The following is an 18,684-nucleotide window of genomic DNA, read 5'->3' on the forward strand; positions in this document are numbered from 1 at the left end:
ATTCCTTCCGAACTTGGTGACTATGAGGTTAAAAGGAGAATTGCAGTGATTGCTGCAATCAACTGATAGCAACAGAGGTTTCGGAAGAAGTATGTTACAGGGGTAATAGCACACACAGGTGGAAAAACAAGGGCCAACATCTGGTTTTAGGCCTTGACACAAGATATGGGTGGAAGAAACGGGTGTAGTTTGCATAAATAACTTTGCAGGCGCTAACTAGTATATATCCACAGTCTAGAACATGTTCCTAATTGTCCCTCATCTGAGCAGCTGCAGCCCCAAATTGAATTGCCTGGTTAGGTCATCTCTGTGTCTCCTAATCATGTGTGACATTAAACACTTATTCAATGAAACTCTTTTCTCCAGCACTAATTATTAAGCATGAAAAGTTGATATTGAGCGAGGCCATTGAGCCAAGACGATTCAATAACTAGCAGGGACGAGAGATTATTTCAATAAAATAAGTTTGCTTGAGCCAGATGGAATTCCCAGGATGCACTGGAACAATATGACACAGGAAATTGTCCCCTGGCTTGTGTTGACAACTCTAACTGTGCTATTAAAAAGCCATCAATGAACTGGAGTGAGGAGCTGCAACAAAGGACACAATGAGGGGGAGAAATTGAGGGCATTTTAGACAAAATGGAGGTAAGTGGAGAATATGAAATGCAGCAAGGCATGGCTGAAAGGCTCCAAATTCCTCTGTGATCCTCAGGGACAGAGATCCAAGAAAACTGCTGTGTTTCTGCACGATTAACAGGCATCTGTGACTTGCCTCGCATGGTGAATTTCCAGCTAAAAGACCTCTGCATCCCATTCCTTAATTTAAGAACGAGATGCTTTGTGTTTGTGCTGGGAGAAACCTCCAAGTCAATCAGTCTTCCCTTTAGATATGGAAACTGTAGCTGGAAGACCAGTGCCGGTATCTACCACGTGAGACCCACACACCAGTCCTGCCAGGTCTGTAAGAGACACCTGGAGATGTTTGTGCACTAAAAGACATGGTCATAAAACCAGAAAGCACGTTTTGAAACCAAACTCCTTCTTCTACCTTCTCCTCCTTTTCTCCCCTCTTTTAGATTTCCCCTCTCTCCATTACTAACCCAACCCAGAGAGGTCCAGGACTGCTCTGAGCCAACACTTCTGTGTCCTTACTTTTTTCTCCACACTTCGTGGGACCTATGCCTTGTGCTGTCTGTCCTGGGATGCTGCTAACAGCCTCTTTAGGAAAGGAAATGCCACCCTGTAACAAGTCGGGTGGTATATGACATCTAATTATCCAAACAGAATATAATGTAATTTCACCCATGGGCAGTGCTGAAAGGAATGAATTTCCTCTGAGTGTGATGTATGAAGCAGCCTCTGCTATCTCTGTTTGCTGAGCCCCTTGCTTCATTCCTAGCTCCCCGGCAAATCTCTAAAGCTCAGAAGACTCTGGAGCGCAGCACGTTTCACAGCTGAGGAACCAAGATAAACCAGAGACATAGCAGCTTGTTGTTTAAATCCCAGAGCAAACAGAGGCAAATTAATGGATCTATCTATAGCCCTCCCTTTCACTCTTCTGTTTGTCTTTTCTTTTCTTGTTTTCTCTCCTCTTTCCCTTTTCCTTTGTTCTTTTCCTTCTTTGTTTCTTGTTATGATAAACACGATTCATGCCACAATGGCATTCAGCCTTAAAGGCTTTGCTTTATATCAGGGGAAGGGCTAGGACAAAACGGGACAGTTCAGGGGATTTAGCAACTTGTATTTAACCTGCTTTTCCCAGGGATGAGGTGCTAGTTGGAAAGGAGGACAGAGCTGTGCTGAGATGGGTTAGTTCAATCCTGAAGGGAGGGACCAGTAAAGGCGCTGGGCTTTTTTTCCAGTCTTAAAACTCACAGATTTTACTATTAAATATCTCAATAGCAACCCCTCCGGTGAGGAAGCTGATAGCATTCCTGTCTGTCTCTGGTTAGGAACAGAAATTTAGAGCTATGGAGGCATCTACAGACAAAGAAACACATCTAGCAAAGTGTTCAAAGCACCTGAGCAGTTTGGATGTCTGACTGGGAATAGGAAGAGGTGGCTCAACGCTTTGGATACTTGCTGGGGTCTTGCTGCATGAGCATCTTCGTCATGAGGTGATGATGCAGGACCTCTGGAACTCTGGCCGTGGGTTTTAGCTCTGACTGGTGGATGCACGGCCTGTTGTGCTGCCTCTAAGTACTTATACCACGTGTCTGCCTGCACTAAGCAGCATATTGCTGCTCCTGAGTCCAAAACACAGAGCAAACTGTATTCTTGGTTGTACAGTGCCTCCGGCAGCTTTGGGAGGCATAAACAGAGACCTGGATGTTATTAACATGCTACCCTGAGCTCTTAAAACTTCCTTCTTAGCAGGGAACCATCCTGACACGAGCAGCAGATTATGCCGTGATTAATGAACCACAGGTGTGAGAAAAGAGAAGAAGGAAAGGAGAGAGGAGTTGCTGGTAGGAAAGTGGGGTGTTTTAGGTGTTTGTCCAATGCCTGGACCCAGCTCTGCTCTCCAACCAGCTTGGTGCTGCCCGAGTGGCTGCAGTGTGGAATTAATGGGACTAAAGTCTGCTTTTAGTCTTTTCGATGCCTTGTGCTCTAGGATAATCTTTAGGACCTCTTTGTGAGCTGCTCCTACTTTGTGAGCTGAATGTGGTGTCATTTGTGCCACTGTGAAGTTAGAGCTACTCAGACCCAAGCAGAGCAGTTACTTTGAATGTTTATGAGCCCAGCTGAGATTAGGCGTGGGATTATCAGAATGCAGCAGTGATTGTTTCTTTAATCCAGGACTTTGCCGCTGGAAAAGGACAACGATACATCAGAGAGAGACATAAAACGTGTACACTGCGCAGCATCCGTCCTATAAAGGCGTGCAAGTGGAACACTGAGGGCTCTTTGCAGGACACTCTCAGTGTGAAATTGCTTTGGCTCATGCATCCTGCCTGTGTCTCCTCTCAGGCATTCCCTCGAATGCCTCTGGCTTTGTGCATGTTGCTAACTGGTTTATCCAGAGGCCAAGATACCTCTCTGCCCTGCAGCAGGTTATTGGTAGATTCTTCCCTTCTGAAGGTTTGGAAGCAAGTGAGAATCTCTTCTTTGCAGCACTGGTGGGAAACTTAAGCTTTGCAGGAGTGAAAGGAGCACCTAGCGCTGCCCTGCACAGACAGGAAACATGAAAGCAAAAGCTGTTTTAATCCGTCTGGGATGGACTGTGATGCAGCCTTTAATTGTAGGATCACACACAATCTCCTGCATCACGCAACACATCAAACGGTGTGCCCTGCAAACTCCAGCTGTATTCTCCTAAGCTGCTGCCTTCATGTTTATTTAAAAGAGCTGCTGTGAAGCTTGTTTAAAAGTGTATCCAATGGAAAATGACAGCAAATGATGGCGAGAGCGATTGTGCAGATTCCAAAGGCCTGAACGTAAGGGAAACCCCTTTCCTATGGGAACAGCACAGGGAGGATGGAGGAGAGCCAGTCCTGCTATCCCTTTTAATGTTTCTCTTCTCCTACTCTCCTCCCTGCCTTTCTCCTTGCAGTTAAGGTAAATACCAAGTGGTTGCTCGAGGCATCTCTGGCCCTCAGAAGTGGTGGTGCCTATTTGATCTGCCATTTGAAAGGACGTTGTAGCAGTTTGGTGTGTGTACATCTTTTCTGCTTCCTTGCTGTGTCTTTGTTAGAGGTATAATTTAGGACTAATTAGTTCTCGGCTCTAAGGTCTTAAAAAGGAGCATCAGCACCTGGTGGACTCTGTTTTCTAAAGCCTTTATGAAATGGGAACACATCAGTCTGTCATCTTATTGTACAAATAATTAGAATATCTTAGCCAAAGTCCCCCGGGATGCTGTTTGTGCTTACACCACTTGCCTTCCATGTCTGGCTGTGTTGGCCCTCAGGGTGCAGAAGAGCTGGAAGGCCAAGACCTCTTCCCCGTAGACGCTGCCAGCCTTTTGTCTGTGTCTCCATGGGCTCCAGTCCTTTCTAAGAAGCTGTATTTCAGAACTGTGCCTCTCCTAGAGAGCAGCTGAAAAGAAGGGTGATCTATAGGCTTGGAAGAGGCAGGATGAATGATGCATTGTGTGTGTGAACACAGTAGATCCTCTAACAACTCTTCCAGGTTTGTGCATACCATGTTTTCATGGATGTGAAGGCCTGTTGCCTTTCTGTCAGATCCTTCGATTCCATGTGGTTCTAGGTCACCCTGTCAGCTCTGTACAACAGAGGAGCACATGCAGGTATGCTCACTTTGGCCAGCGGAGGTCAGCAAGAAAGATAACCCACCCACCCCCCAATAGAATCATAGAATTGTTTGGTTGGAAAAGACCTTTGAGATCATCAAGGCCAACAGTACCTGTCCACTACTAAACCATATTCCTAAGCACCTCATCTACCTGTCTTTTAAACACCAGGGATGGTGACTCCACCACTTCCCTGAGCAGTTGTTCCAGTGCCTGAGAACCCTTTCAGTGAAGAATTTTTTCCTGATATCTAATCTGAACCTCCCCTGGTGCAACTTGAGGCCATTTGCTCTTGTCCTACGTCTTGTGGTTCTGCACGTTGCAAGGTTGAATCCCATTTATGTCCATAAAGATCTTTGAGATCTTTCCTGGGTTTGTGTGAGACATCTTGTCGCAGACAGATCTGAAATGTTTCATATCTCTGGGATTTCAACCTTCCGCAGTCCTTCCGATGACATAACGTGATCCCCTCACGCATATTCAATTGCTGCCTTGGGTGATAATTTCCCTGCTTTTAATGTATGTGCACATTTGAGGTTGAATTACAGTTGCTGTGGGAACCATAACTTTGAGGTTTATGATTCAAAAAGAAGAAAACGAGTATATTTATATACTTTATTTTGTTATGAATCAACATGTTAATATTGATGCAGTGGAAGAAGAAAGAGAAACAAATTTCTAAAAGGAAAGGATAACATCAAATACCAATCTGTTTATTTTCCCTTCTGCAAAGTTCCCCTAACAGGCAGAATCTCTGCGATAAAAAGGGAGAAATGATGAACTAGGAAGGAGACAAAAGGGAAGAAAGAAAGCAGTAGATAGCTGAGAGGTTAAATTAAGTTGTGGGGAGATAAAATGTTTGATTTAACAGTCACAGATCGGAACGTGCTGGCAAGCTTTATATAAAACCAGCCAATAACTTAAGACACTGCGATCGGCAGAGTCCAAGACTTATTGTGGGCGATTCAAATCCCGCTGCTGTTGTCGTTCAGAAGAGTAGGTAGGAAAACAAATCAGACAAAGAGAAGCGCGTGGGGGACACCTAAAATCTGTATATGCTGTCTGTCCCACAGCCCCAGGGGAGCTCAGGGGTTTGTGAATTTAAACCAGAAAGGTTTGTTCCTCACAGACTCAGAGGAATGTGTTTGTAGGAGGCTTGAGCCACATTACTGCCCTTTTTTTCCCTTCCTCAAAGTGAGGAATCTGGTTGTGAACTCTTACCAGTGTTAAGTCAGAAGGAACTTTCTTCAAGTTAATGGTGTTAGACGGCATAAAGCAGGAGTAATGGGGGAGAACTGGGCTGTGCAGTGTACTACACCGGTGTTCCAGTTCCCAGCAGCGGCCAGTCCTGCATCCTAGTCACAAGTTAATATGATGTAGGATGCTAAAGCGCATTCTGTGTCTACCAATACCTAGCACGGCTCCTTCTGATGCAGCCACAAAGGTAACTTTTTTCATTTTCTCTCTAATTTAGAAAAATACAACCCCTTTCCCTCTTGCAGCCCACAGCCACTCTGTCACTGGCCACACTGCCTCCTGCGATTTAATTCGTTATTGATTTTTACTGAGGTGGTATCCGGAACGGAAGCGAAGCAGCCTGAATCACAAGTCTCTTTTGAAAATTGTGACCAGCTTCTTACCAGCCAGCAGAGAGAATGATTAAAAATGACTGGAAAGACAAAATCAATCACAGCAAAGTTGTTTGGGTGCACAAAACCAAAAAGCAAACATTAGCAATATTAAAATCAGATTCTTTCTGAAGCTTCAGCTGGCCCCTGTGTGACAGAAATAGCTTTGTTTCCTAAACACAGAGCAGGGATTTATTTCCACAGCAGACAGGGACACAGCTGAGGAGGAGTCACTCTAGTGTGTCAGATAAATAATGGGCATTTCTAACATTATTTTGCACTCCAAAGCTCACAAAAGTCACAGCGGCCTTCAGGACAATAAATCTAGAGAGCGGGTTATGGATTTAACATTTTAGCTCCTGGATAGCTGCTGTGAGAGAGGTAGGAAATGGGCACTCTGGTGGATCAATGGGTTCTCAGGACACACGTGTGCCGCTCAGTTAGGCTTCGAGCTGTGATGAAGAGCTCTCTTGCAGCCTATGCCCTCACTCCAGGGCCAGCAACAATTCCTGTTGGGGTCAAGCATAGATTCAGCGATGTATTCACAGGGTCGCTCTTTTCCTAGGAGCACAGCACATAGGTATTTATAGATGTAGGCTCAGACAAAGCTTGGGAAGCAGTGAAGCGTTAGCACAGCCATCGGAATCAGACACATGCAGGCATTAAATGACTCTCACCTGGTGCAGCCCAGTGTCTCACTCAGCACTTGTTGTCAAGGTCTTCAGTGGCCATAAAATGGTCTAAATCATCAGATTCACTGGCAATACTCTGACCACACTGATCTGGATGCCCGGGTTGAACAGGTTGCCCAGAGAAGCTGCTCCATCCCTGGAGGTGTTCAAGGCCAGGTTGGATGGGGCTTTGAGCCCCTGATCCAGTGGCAGGTGTCCCTGTCTAGGGCAGAGGAGTTGGAACTGGATGAGCTTTAAGGTCCTTTCCAACCCAAACCATTCCATGATTCTCTGATCTACACCATGGTATTTTGGAAATTGTGCTCTCAGATGGGGCTGAGGTGGTTGCTGACTGTGAGAATCTCTCTCACCAAGCTCAGCTGGATGATCTATTGTGGTATGTTGATAGAACAGGTGACCGCAGCAAGAGGGGTCCAGCGAGGTGTCTCCGTCTCCTCTTGTAAGGCAGGAGCGAGGTTTGCCCAAGCCATTTCTGTTCTTGCCTGTCAAATGTGCTAGTTCTGCATTTCCATTACATCAATTATGGCCACAGCAAATATTTGATTTCAGTGAGACGTGAAAGGAAAGGGAACTACCTCTCCTTCCTGGCTCCAGGTGGGCTGGATGTGAATTGGAGTAAAAGAGACGGGGAAGCAGCTCTCACTGTTTGTGGATGAAGTGGCATGAATATGTATGAAGCTGTAATTGGCTCCCACATGTAACCAAGGTGCCTGAAGGCCCAGGCGTCCTGGCTAATTGTTGTAGACAATTAATAACTTAGATTCTGCTAATTCCATATCGTGCTGTGCAACTCATTACAGGAGCAGAGAGTGAGGTTCTCTGCAAAAGCTGCTTGGAAATAGGGAGCGTTTGAGGATCCAGGCTCAGGAGCAGAGAAGGTCACAACTGGGCTGGCACCATCCTTGGCTCAAAACACCAACAAAGAGTTGTCATAAATCAGAGCCACAGCAGCAGGCAGTGACTCTCAGTCTGTCCGTCAGCCTTTGGCTCAGTTCTAGAGTCCCAGGGAGGGAAGGCTCTCCCCCTCTTGCTGCTTGCTAGAAAGAGGAGCTGGATAATGAATGAGTCTGTGGGTTCAGGAAAGCACAGAGCAGATCAAACCGCATCCTTGTCCTGTGACCCAGCTTACACATAGACCTTTCTTGTGATGATCTCAATTGGATCAGGACAGCCTGGTCTAGTGGGACGTGTCCCTGCCTATCGCAGGGGGTTGGAACTGGGTGGGCTTTGAGGTCTCTTCTAATCCAAACCATTCTATGATTCTATGAATCCCATAAGTCAAAACCACAATTAGGCTCCATTGTGACCTACCCAGTGGGATCTCCTGCATACTGGGTGACCGGTGCTGGTGTGTGACTTCCTGAAGCCCACACGAGGATTTCATGATAACCTGCCACTGAAACCAAGTCTCCTAGAGAGGAAACACTAGTAATTGTAAGAGGGGCTTGTGGCAGCTCCCCAGTTTGCTCTCTACTGCAGGTCCTGGTGTCGACATGGACGGGGGAAGTGGGAGGACTCATGCCGGCATAAGCAATGCCTCCCTGCGTGCCCCGGAGAAAGCTGGTGTCACTCCCAAGCCAAAGTGTTCTATAAGCAGCCTGCACAGCGATGGACCCTGGTTTTCAGAGTCTAATAAAGCTCACTTTTGCTGGGTTTAATGCACTTGTCACAGGAGCATTCATCAAAAGCAAACAGCACCTGAGAGAGTGCGGCTCCCTGGTGCTTGAGCGCCCAGGAAATGGATGGAGCTCCGAGCTGAGGTTTTGCAGGCAGCATGGAGCACATTACACCTGGAAGCAACTGATTTTTTATGGTGTTCCAACAAGCTCCTCCATTAGCCACCTCTCCCCTCTCCTTTCTCCAGCATTCAGGTACTTGGGCTTCCTGGGGTTTTAACTGCATGACTTGAGTGACTTTCTTTCTATTAAAGATTTTCTGGAGTTTCATGCTAGACATAAAAAAAAATTCCTCCTCTGCAACTTTTCTCTCCCTGTTGCACAAATTGTGTAGCAGCAATTATAGGTGCCAGTCCTGTGCTGCAGTTTTCCTCTTCTGTTGTACCATTTTTAATCCCCTCACCTCTCCGCTCTTTATCTCTGTTCTCCTTCCTGTACCCATGTATTCTCCTGCTTTTTTACTTTCCTTTCTGCCCTTTTGGACAGCCTGACCATAGCAGAAGAGGTTCTGGAAGACCAAGTGCCCATCTCTGTGTTGTGAAAGGGCCTCAGTGTCCCACAGATGGATGCCCGGGCTTGGATTACGATGGAGATCCTGGATGCCCTGTTTTGGGACCATGTGAGCTACATTATACGGTTATAGAGATCCAAATAACTGCAATTCTAAAATGTAACTGCAGGGAAAAATGGGAAATAATTATAAATGAATGAATGTAACAGACTGCTGATGGGCATTGGTGGAACTTTAATCTCAGGGCCTTATTAAAGTAAACACATCCACACCACCCACCAGCTCTGGCCATTCTCACTGCTTTGCCATCTGTTGTAGGATGGCTGGATGGACAAAATTTCCATAATTTGTAGAACGTCCTCATGCGAAGCACAGTAGGAAGGCTGCTGATAGTTTCTGGTCTTCTGGCTTTGAGAGGAGTCAAAGCCAGGCTTTTGCTCTAGGGAGGAGATCCAGATCCTTCGCATGTAACTCTTTACCTTTGGAGTTTCAGAACTTGCAAAACTTTTTCCGAAGTTTAAGAAATTCTCCTCATTTTTTTCCCCAGGGATAATGAATTTCCAAAACATCCCATGGACTGCAACTCGCACAAAACAATTCTCTGCCAGCACCTGAGGCAGTCTGGGAAGCAAAATAAACACGTACAACCCAAGCCACACACACTGCCTGAGCTTAATGCAAATAAATCACAGAAGTATTAAGTTCAGTTCTAAATCTCTCTCCATCTTCCTGTCTTTCATGCTGTCTGTTTCTTGCCTGAGAATATTTTATCAATCTGCCAGTCTGGGTTTACGTATAGTTTAGCTTTTTCCTATTCCTCTATTTTGTCTGTCTGCTTGCCTGTCTCTACTTCTCAATTTAACTTCATACTAATACGCTGTGTTGGTAAATAGGGACATCCCACCTAAAGGGACTGCGAAAGCTCTTTTCCAGCCCACTTCCCAAAGGAGGCTTGACTCTGCTTGAGAGAAAGGGCTCTTCTGCAGCGATGGTTCACATTCTCAGCCAGGTAGGAGGTGACCGGAGCTGGATCTGTCCTCACACTGCCACGGCCGTACTTCACAGCAACTCCGCTTGGACACAAACCCATTGACACTGGTGGTGCTCAGACACACACGTGGCCCCAGAGAGACCTTAGAGCAGCCTCCAGTACTAAAAGGGAGCGTACAGGAAAGCTGCGGAGGGGCTCTTGATCAGAGACGGCAGGGATAGGGTGAAGGGGAATGGTTTCAAGCTTAAAGAGGGGAGATTGAGGTTAGATTTTTGGGAAGAAATGTTTTCCTTTGAGGGTAGGGAGGCACTGGAACAGGTGGCAGTGGTGGCTGCTCCATCCCTGGAGGTGTTCAAGGCCAGGTTGGATGGGGCTTGGAGAAACCTGATCCACTGGCAGGTGTCCCTGCACGTGGTAGGAGGGTGGAACTGGATGGGCTTTGAGGTCCTTTCCAACCCAAACCATTCTGTGATCCTATGATCCATCTTGAACAGATCACTCCGGGTTATCTCTGCTTGGCTTTCTGCGAGCCTTCTGCTCCCTTCTGTACAACCTGGTGGTGGGAAGGGTTTGGGGGTCCATTTATTTGTCCCCTGTTGCCTCTTCTTATCAGCTGCCCTCACCACATTCAGACCCCTGTGTCTGAAGGGTAGATTGGTGATTTCTGAACGTGCCCCTTCCAAGCTGCACTCCCCCCACACACCCTGCACATTCCTTCCAACCCAAACCATTCTATGATTCTATGGTTCTATGATTCTATGGTTCTATGGTTTTATGATTCTATGATTCTATGGTTCCTGCTCTCTTGGAAAGAACCAGACGAGTCACTGGGTTCCTCACCGTGGGCTGGAGCAGCCTTTCTCCCACACCAGCAGCTCAAGCAGGCTGATGCTCAGTTGGGAATGCCTGCACAAAGCAGGACACAAAGCTTCGCTGAGCATAGGTGAAGGGTTTCAACTGCACTTCCAGTTTGCTTGGGGTATGACAACAGCACAAGCGTTTATTCTGTTCATAATCTAAGGCAAAATGCTTTCCTTTGCTAGATGGAAGAACCCAGAGATGAAAGGAACATTTAGCTGCTTAATTTCCCAATATATAAATAGCTGTTGCTGAGATAACTCTATGTGTGCTATTTTAGAGAGAGGACAAAAGATTTATTTGCCAAGCAGATACCGTATAGAACTCGCTCCTCCTGCTGTTTGAATGGACAGGTAATGAGTCATACGCTGCATTGCTAGGAACCGGCCAGCCTCGCTGAGGTCGAAAAGGAACAGGTTTGATTTATAGCAGCTATGAATTTAGTCCATGTTTTCCCTCTCCACTTAATTTTTTTTTCCCACAGTGGTAACATTAACAGGAAAAATACCTGATCTAAATGTGTGGAATTTGAATGACATCTTCTCTTGCATTAATCATTAAGCCAGAGTGTGCCCTGGGTTTGTTACGTGCACGCTGGCGCTTTTCCCACATATGGCTCGCAGCGATTTACACTGGGAGAGGAAGGTCTGATTTTGAGGAATCTTTTTGCTTGCTAGGAATTTCTGACCTAGAACCTTCCTAGGAATTTTTTTGTTTGTTTTCTGGGATTTTTTTGAGCTAGAATCTTGCTAGTTTTTTTTTTCTTTCTGAGAACCTTTTCTGTTTTATGGGAATTCTTTGCTTTCTGATAATTTTCTGACCCATAATCACTTCTGCAAGCAATCCTGGTTCTCCAGTAGCTGAGGACATTAGTATTATTCCCCAGTTTCCAAAGTGGTAGTGGGTACGCACTCTGGTTTCAGCATGGAAATACTTTAGTTTGATTTCTTGTCTTTCTCCTTTTTTTTCTGCTTCTTATTCTGTTCTTGCTCCTGGAATAGGCATTTCTCCTGCCTGATTCTCAGAAGCACTTTTATACCAATATGCAAAACATCCTGATTGTCCCCACTGCATAGCTGGTGGGGAAGGAGCGAGGAAGGATGCTTTGCTCAAGCATATTTTATTTTTATTACTTCAGAAGGGAATATCTGAAATCCCAAATATTTCAGCTTAAACTAATATATTTTAGTTCCAGACAGTGCCTCCTAAAGATCTGTGTTTCCAGTGGAGAAGCTGAATTTCTCTACTGGTATATTTTTTACAAGCTCTTTATTCCTATTTATTTATTTAGGAAAAAAAAATGCCGAGTTTTGAAAAGCTTTGAGCACTGACAAATTCTGTTACAGGTAATGAGAATTCCAGGTCTGATGCTTAGGGGTTTAAATATGGATTTGAAAACCTACATCTTGGCATCTGGATTTGAGCATCTTGGGGTTTTATTATTGGAATGCCCTGACTTTTCCCCAGTGTGACTGCTTCTCCTCGGGGTGTATTCCTCCTTTCGCATCTTGCCTTCATCAGAGAGACAATTTCTGAAATGCATCAGGACACCGAAGGCTCAGAGTGATTTCTGGCTGTGACACACAGCAGCTGAGAGGACCCGAGACTTCTGCGACATGAAGGTCAGGCAGCTGCTAGGGCATTTCTGTCAGTGAAAATGCAGTCGAAGAGCTCAGTTAACAGCTCTCCCTCCGTGGTGTCGGGGGGGGCTCAGGGAACTGGTAATGGAATACAGCACTCTGCCTCCGCTTACCAGTTAATATTCTCTCTGGTGAGTAATAAGTGAAGGCTAGTGCCAGCTGACTGTGATTTTGGGGCTCTTTGATGTGACCTTGTGGAGTGAACTTAGTTTCTAACTGCCAGATTCAGCAGCCTCCCTTTAGCGCTGTAGGTGGGGAGAGCGTTGCTGGAGGCGGTGGGAGGAGGGATGTGCAGGGTGCAGCTTGGAAGGGGCACGTTTAGAAATCACCAATCTACCCTTCAGACACAGCGGTCTGAATGTGGTGAGGGCACTTGATAAGAAGAGGCAACAGGGAAAGAATAAATAGCCCACCAAACCCTTCCCACCACCAGATTGTACGGAAGGGAGCAGAAGGCTCGCAGAAAGCCGAGCAGAGAGAACCCAGAGTGACCTATTCAAGACCCTAGAATGGATCATAAAATCACCAAATGGTTTGGGTTGGAAGGGACCTCAAAGCCCATCCAATTCCAACCCCCCTGCCATGGGCAGGGACATCTGCCAGTGGATCAGGTTTCTCCAAGCCCCATCCAACCCGGCCTTGAACACCTCCAGGGATGGGGCAGCCACTGTTTCTCTGTTCCAGTGCCTCCCCACCCTCAAAGGAAAACATTTCTTGCTAAGATCTAACCTCAATCTCTCCTCTTTCAGCTTGAAACCATTACTACCAGAGGAAGACCAGTAAGAACAGGACAGCACTAGCCTAGTTTATCTGTCCCTGCGGGGACACAGCTGCTCCGTTCGTTCTGCTGACTTCCATCTCAGAGGGGCCTGTAGCATATAACCTCACCAGGAGGCACAGAAACGGCCGCATATCTCTCTCTCCTCCACTATGTCCTCTGGTGAGAACACTGAAATAGAGTAAGGGATGTCATGTTCAAGGTCACACAGTGAAACAGTGGCAGAGCGAGCTGGGGACAAGCCTCAGGGCTTCTGGAGTCCCTGGCCTGCATCCACTGTGCATTCACCAGCACGAAGCAGCTCTGCAAATCCCGCATTCATTACAATACAATAAAGCTTTGCTGCATGGGTCTTACTTCTTTTTTTTTTTTTTTTACAATGTCTCTCAAAAACCCAAGCCTGATTTGCATTTTAAAATCACCAGTTACAGCTCAGGAAAATGCTATTCAGTAGTTCCCAGAGCTCAGGAGTAAAGATTCTCTCTCAGTTGTTCTCTCCCCCAGTTATTTAGCCTAAAATATATTTTTGTCCAAATTGCACAATACTTATTGCTAATGTTGATGTCATGAATATTCACGGCATCCTGGGGCTTCACGACTCCAGTGGGAAGTGAGCACAGGAGGCACGACAGCCCTGGTACTCCTACACTCCATACGGACAGGGTAGAGCGTCAGGGTGAGACGGCTTGTTTGGTTGGGATGTGAGCTGTGGGATACTAATGCAGTCTGGAAGCCTTTGGGGAACGCTGGTAAAACTCCATTAAACACTGCAGCGAAGGCCTTTTGAACAAACAACTTCCATAAAACCATTAGCTTCACTTAATTGCAAGGAAAAGGCCCCACGCGCAGCAGGGGTTCAGAATACGCCGTCTCTCTCTACATCTGCTGCTTTTTCTCATGCAATCTGCAGATGGGCCACTCTTTCCCCATCAGCTTCAGGGCTGCGGAAGCTGTTCTTATCATATAATCATAGAATAGTTTGGGTTGGAAGGGACCTTAAAGATCATCCAGTTCCAACCCCATTGCCATGGGCAGGGATATTCCAATGGATTAGGGTGCTTAAAGCCCCGTCCAACCTGGCCTGGAACACCTCCAGGGATGGGGCAGCCACAGCTTCCCTGGGCAACCTGGGCCAGGGCCTCACCACCCTCATGGTGAAGAAATTCTTCGTTATGCCCAGTCTAAATCTGCCCCTCTCCAGTTTATACCCATTGCCCCTCATCCTATCACTACAAACCTTTGTAAACAGCCCCTGCTCAGCTTTCCTGTAGCCCCTTCAAATACTGGAAGGTCGCTCTAAGATCTCCTCGGAGCCTTCTCTTCTCCAGGCTGAACAACCTCAACTCTCTCAGCCTGTCCACGCATGGAAGATGCTCCAGCTCTCAGATCATCTTTGTAGCCTCCTCTGGCCCCATTCCAACAGTTCCTCAGAAGTGCAGGATTGTACCCATCAGCAGTGACGATGGAGTGGACTTCCATGTGCAAATTGCCGCTGTTGCTTGACTGCAGTAAAGCCGCCCCGTGCCCAAGCCGAGGCAGCTGCCAGGGGCAGCAGGAGCCCGCGGCTGCACTCCGAGCTGCTGTGTGCGGGGCTGGGCCACGCTTGCCTTTCGCTGCTGTGGCGGGAAGCCTTCACTGCTGTTCAGATGGTGCCATCTGGCTCTCGTGAAATAGATGAGAAATGTTATCCAATAAAAGAAGGGGCTGGCTGGCTGCATGCCTTCACCTCTGTGCTCTTTGGGGAAGGGATTGTTTCTGCGTCTGGGAAATGTTTAATGTGATTTTTGGAGCGCTGGTGTTGCCTGAGTAAGAAATAATAGGCTGGCAGGTTGAATTCAGGCCTAAGTCAGTGGTAGCTGGAAGCTGTTTTGCTTGATCAGGTTAAGGCTGAGGTTTATAAATACACAGTGCATAGAGACAGCTTGTGATGTGCCTTTGTTAGTTTTGTGGATGGACAGGAAATATCCCTTTCCTTGATGTTCCATCAAGCAGGATGTTTGGGTTAGGAAAGACAAGGAAGGGGAGAGGTCTGAAGTCTCTGCCAGGAAGACACCAGGAAACAAAGAGCACAACTTCAAAAAGGCTGAGGGATGTTTCTAAACAGAGCATTTTGTCCCTAGTCTCCGTTATTTCTTCTGAAAATATGCTTTATCTGCAGCTCCGTATCCTTTAGGGATTGCCCCTGCGAGCTGAGGGGTGTTGCATGCACCTGCACATTCTCCTGGGACACTCAGCCAGCAGCTGATGAAACAGAACCTCTCTGGCTCCGACGGCTCTTTCTTCCTGGATTTCTGCGTTATTTTCTCTCCGCTTTATTAAGCTTACTGGTGTATTTGAACAACCTTGCTTTGAGCCCTGGCTAACAGCAAGCACTTGCAGAAAGCTGCTCAGATAGGAAAGGTCCAAACTTCAGAGCTGGATTCTCTTCTCCTCCGGGTCCCCATAAACCCCGCTGACTCCTAAATGCTTACTCTGCGGTGACATTTCTGTAGCTGAGATCAGGTGCACGGACACAAGCTCGCTCCTTCTGCACCCACAATCTTGCACCCACAGTGTCACCCTTCGATGCCGGCGCTTCTCTCTAACAACCAAGCACGCACATTCCTTTTTGCACACACTAGTGGGTTTCCCTGGGACGTGCTGGTAGACCTCGCATACCTTCATGCAAACGCACTGGCGTGGCTGCGTTTCACCTTCCCAGCCTGGTGTTTAAGAGAAGTTCAGTGCTCAGTTGTTACCAGGCCCTCTTGGCTCTATGGTTCACTGTCTGGTACAAATGTGAAAGCCTTTCAGGCAATCAGGCAGTAATAGACCTTGTGGAAGCTGAAAAGTCCCCCAGATCAAATTTACAAGGCCAGAGAGAGCCTGCCTGGCATTATTTAACGCTTTAGTAATGAGCACCTGAACAGGAAAGATTGCTTGGGTAGTTTTATTCTGCATAGATGAGCAGTCAGAATTTCAACGAGGGGCCATAAATACAAGCATGCGAAATGGCCGATGGTGCCTGATTTTGGTGTGGAAAGCAGTCGTGCTGAGGCTGTGAGAAGGTTAGAGAGCATGAATAAAGGGGGAGATGTTTTCCTTCGACTTCCCAGTTGTTCCGCAAGGCATCCTTTAGCCTGGCATGGCTTTAGGTGCAGTAGCAATCCTTTTCCTGCCTGCTTGTGCCCGTGTGCCTCTGTGCATGTGGTCAGGTGTTTCTGAATGCGCAGCTTCCTAACGAAGACTGCAGTACAGTGCTAATGTCTCTTGGTGTCACGTGTGCGTTTGTGTACCTGTGTGGTTGATGAGGACAACAGCAGCGTGCGGCACATCAGGCTGTATGCTGGCTGTATGTGCACGTGGGGGGTTAATAGAAACCACAAATAATGCTAATTCTTTGTAGACACGTTTATTTGCATTGTTAGTGGAGGCTGCAGTAAAGCACTGAAAGCTTTGTGTCTGGTTATATGCAAGTAATATAGGTACAGCTTGATATAGTTTGTGTTTACGTGCACGGCTATCGCTGCACAGTTCTAGCCTGCATCCGAATAAAACATGTTCGGTGTTACTGATTTAAGCTAGTAATGAGCTATTTATTCATTTTGGCCACACGTGCTGGTTTGTTGAATTCTTCTGTGAGTCCTGAGGGAGGGAAATGACAGCAAGTCTGAGGCTGATGCTCTCTGAGCATAGAGGGGCATGAAAGGAGATGTTAATCTCGGTATAAAGGTTTCACACCACCCTGCCCCTGCCAGCCCCAAACAACTGAAATGTTTTATTTCCTTCTAATGCAGAATGAGACTGAAGTCACAAAAGTTGCCGTAGAGCAGGATTGTCAACCCCCCGTCACGCCTTCCCATCCAGGTGGATATTCCAGGTGGCTTTTCTGGGGCTGTGTGTTGATGAAGTAGTATTTAACAGATGACTGCGGCATCTGAATGTCTGTGTATTGACAGAGAAAGGCATATTCTTCCTCTGTGTATTGTAGGTGCTAACACAGCAAGAGAAACTTCTAGTTCAGCTAAGGGCTGGCGTAGCTCTGTGCTGTGTGTGGTGAATGAAGGTGTCATGTGTGTTTATACTGTCAAAAAACTACGTACGAATTCTAGGAGCTAAAGCTGTCAAGTTGATGTACTTCTGCGTGCGGGGAGGAGATGGGAAAGGTTCATCCGAGAGCAGGTGTGTCAGCATCACTGTGTGTCTGTTTGCCCCTGTGGGCATCGCAGGACTCAGGACACCGCGTGCTTGTTCAAAGAGGGGAGCAGGGGTCCGACGATGGCTCACACGTGTGTGCCGGGCTGTGCCTGGAGCGCTGTCGGAAGCGCTGCCGAGGAGAATCATGTTACTGTCTGAGTGCTGGTACGCGGCGCTGATTGATAACTCCCTGCAGTTTGCTGGCTCTGCTGTGTGACTGATTGAGTGCTGTCCCTCACGTCAGTGTAGGCTCTGCTCACATCACCAGCAAAGTTAGGAAAAGGGATTTTTCCCTGTGCTGTACACATGCGGTTTGCAGCAAAATTGCTAACCCTTCACCATCACCTTCCCTGCAGAAACCACTGTCCCTGGCAAAAATGTGCAAAGCTGGCGGAATGCACTTTTACTTCAGAAGCCTCATTAAATTTGCATTCCTTGGTGCCCCATAAGAAAGATAATGGTCTGGCTTTGTCTGCCTGGCTTCCTATTCGCTTTGGGTCACGTATCAGAAAAAGCGCAATGTCTCTGGCACAGCTGCCTGCCTGGAGACAGGCTCAGGCGATGGGCCATGTACTGGGCTGCTCTATTTGATATTGACTTGATAAACCTACCTAAAAACTGCGGTTGGGAATATTTTTCCTAGGCACCATCAACTCTCAACCAAGAATATCGGAGAAAACATGCTTAGGTTGCCTCTGTAATGTGGTCTGATTAAAAGTCATTCCCATCAGGTGTTCAGCAACTTACTGGCGTAATCCTGCTCTTGCAGAGGTCCACAGTGTAGAATCCTAGAATTGTTTGGTTGGAAAAGACCTTTGAGATCATTGAGTCCAACCGTACCTGTTCACTACTAAACCGTATCCCTAAGCATCTTGTCTGCCCATCTTTTAAATCCCTCGAGGGTAACTGGTCACCCCAGTACATGATGGGAGGAATGTTGTTCCCTCTCTGCCTCCAGAACCAGAGTGAGTCACAGAAATAAATAAATGCAAGACCGCTGTATCCAACACAGTCATCAGAGACCTCTTAAGCTGAGCCCCTGTATTCAGGGGTGTCTTTATTACGAACAGGACCCTTTTGATTCCTGATGCCAAGGTAAGGGTCTGTGGTCATTGGATGAGCAGCTGCGTAAAGGGCAAGTGTGGATAGAAAAATGATTTTCTCTAGCACTCTAGTTAATGTATTGCCTTGCCACCTCTCATTTCATGACTCCTACTTAGTTCAGGGATTGTTGCCACATTCCCCTGCCACTGAACACCGATGGATGTCTCCTACATGGAGCATTTATCTAGTGATGAGTGCACAGCAAAGAAGCCAGATGAGTCCTTCCCAGAGCCCTGGCTCTGTGCACGGAATGGACCTCCAGCATTGCCCAGTGCTGCAAAAGTTTCTGATAGTTTCTGTCCCAAGATTTGCCTGGCACCAGGGCAGTGGAGGTGCTGGTTCCCAGCCCAGCTCCAGACCCTGTTGCACTGGGCA

At 47.0% G+C, this 18,684-nt stretch overlaps 1 protein-coding gene across 1 annotated transcript in view; it reads left to right on the forward strand.

Annotated features, from left to right (window-relative positions):
* The window catches only part of DISP3 (dispatched RND transporter family member 3), a 103,685-nt gene that overhangs the window by 43,916 nt on the left and 41,085 nt on the right, over positions 1-18,684 (forward strand). The window lies entirely within an intron of this gene.

The sequence above is a fragment of the Cuculus canorus genome, chromosome 21 (genome assembly GCF_017976375.1).
Source record: "Cuculus canorus isolate bCucCan1 chromosome 21, bCucCan1.pri, whole genome shotgun sequence".
NCBI lineage: Eukaryota > Metazoa > Chordata > Aves > Cuculiformes > Cuculidae > Cuculus > Cuculus canorus.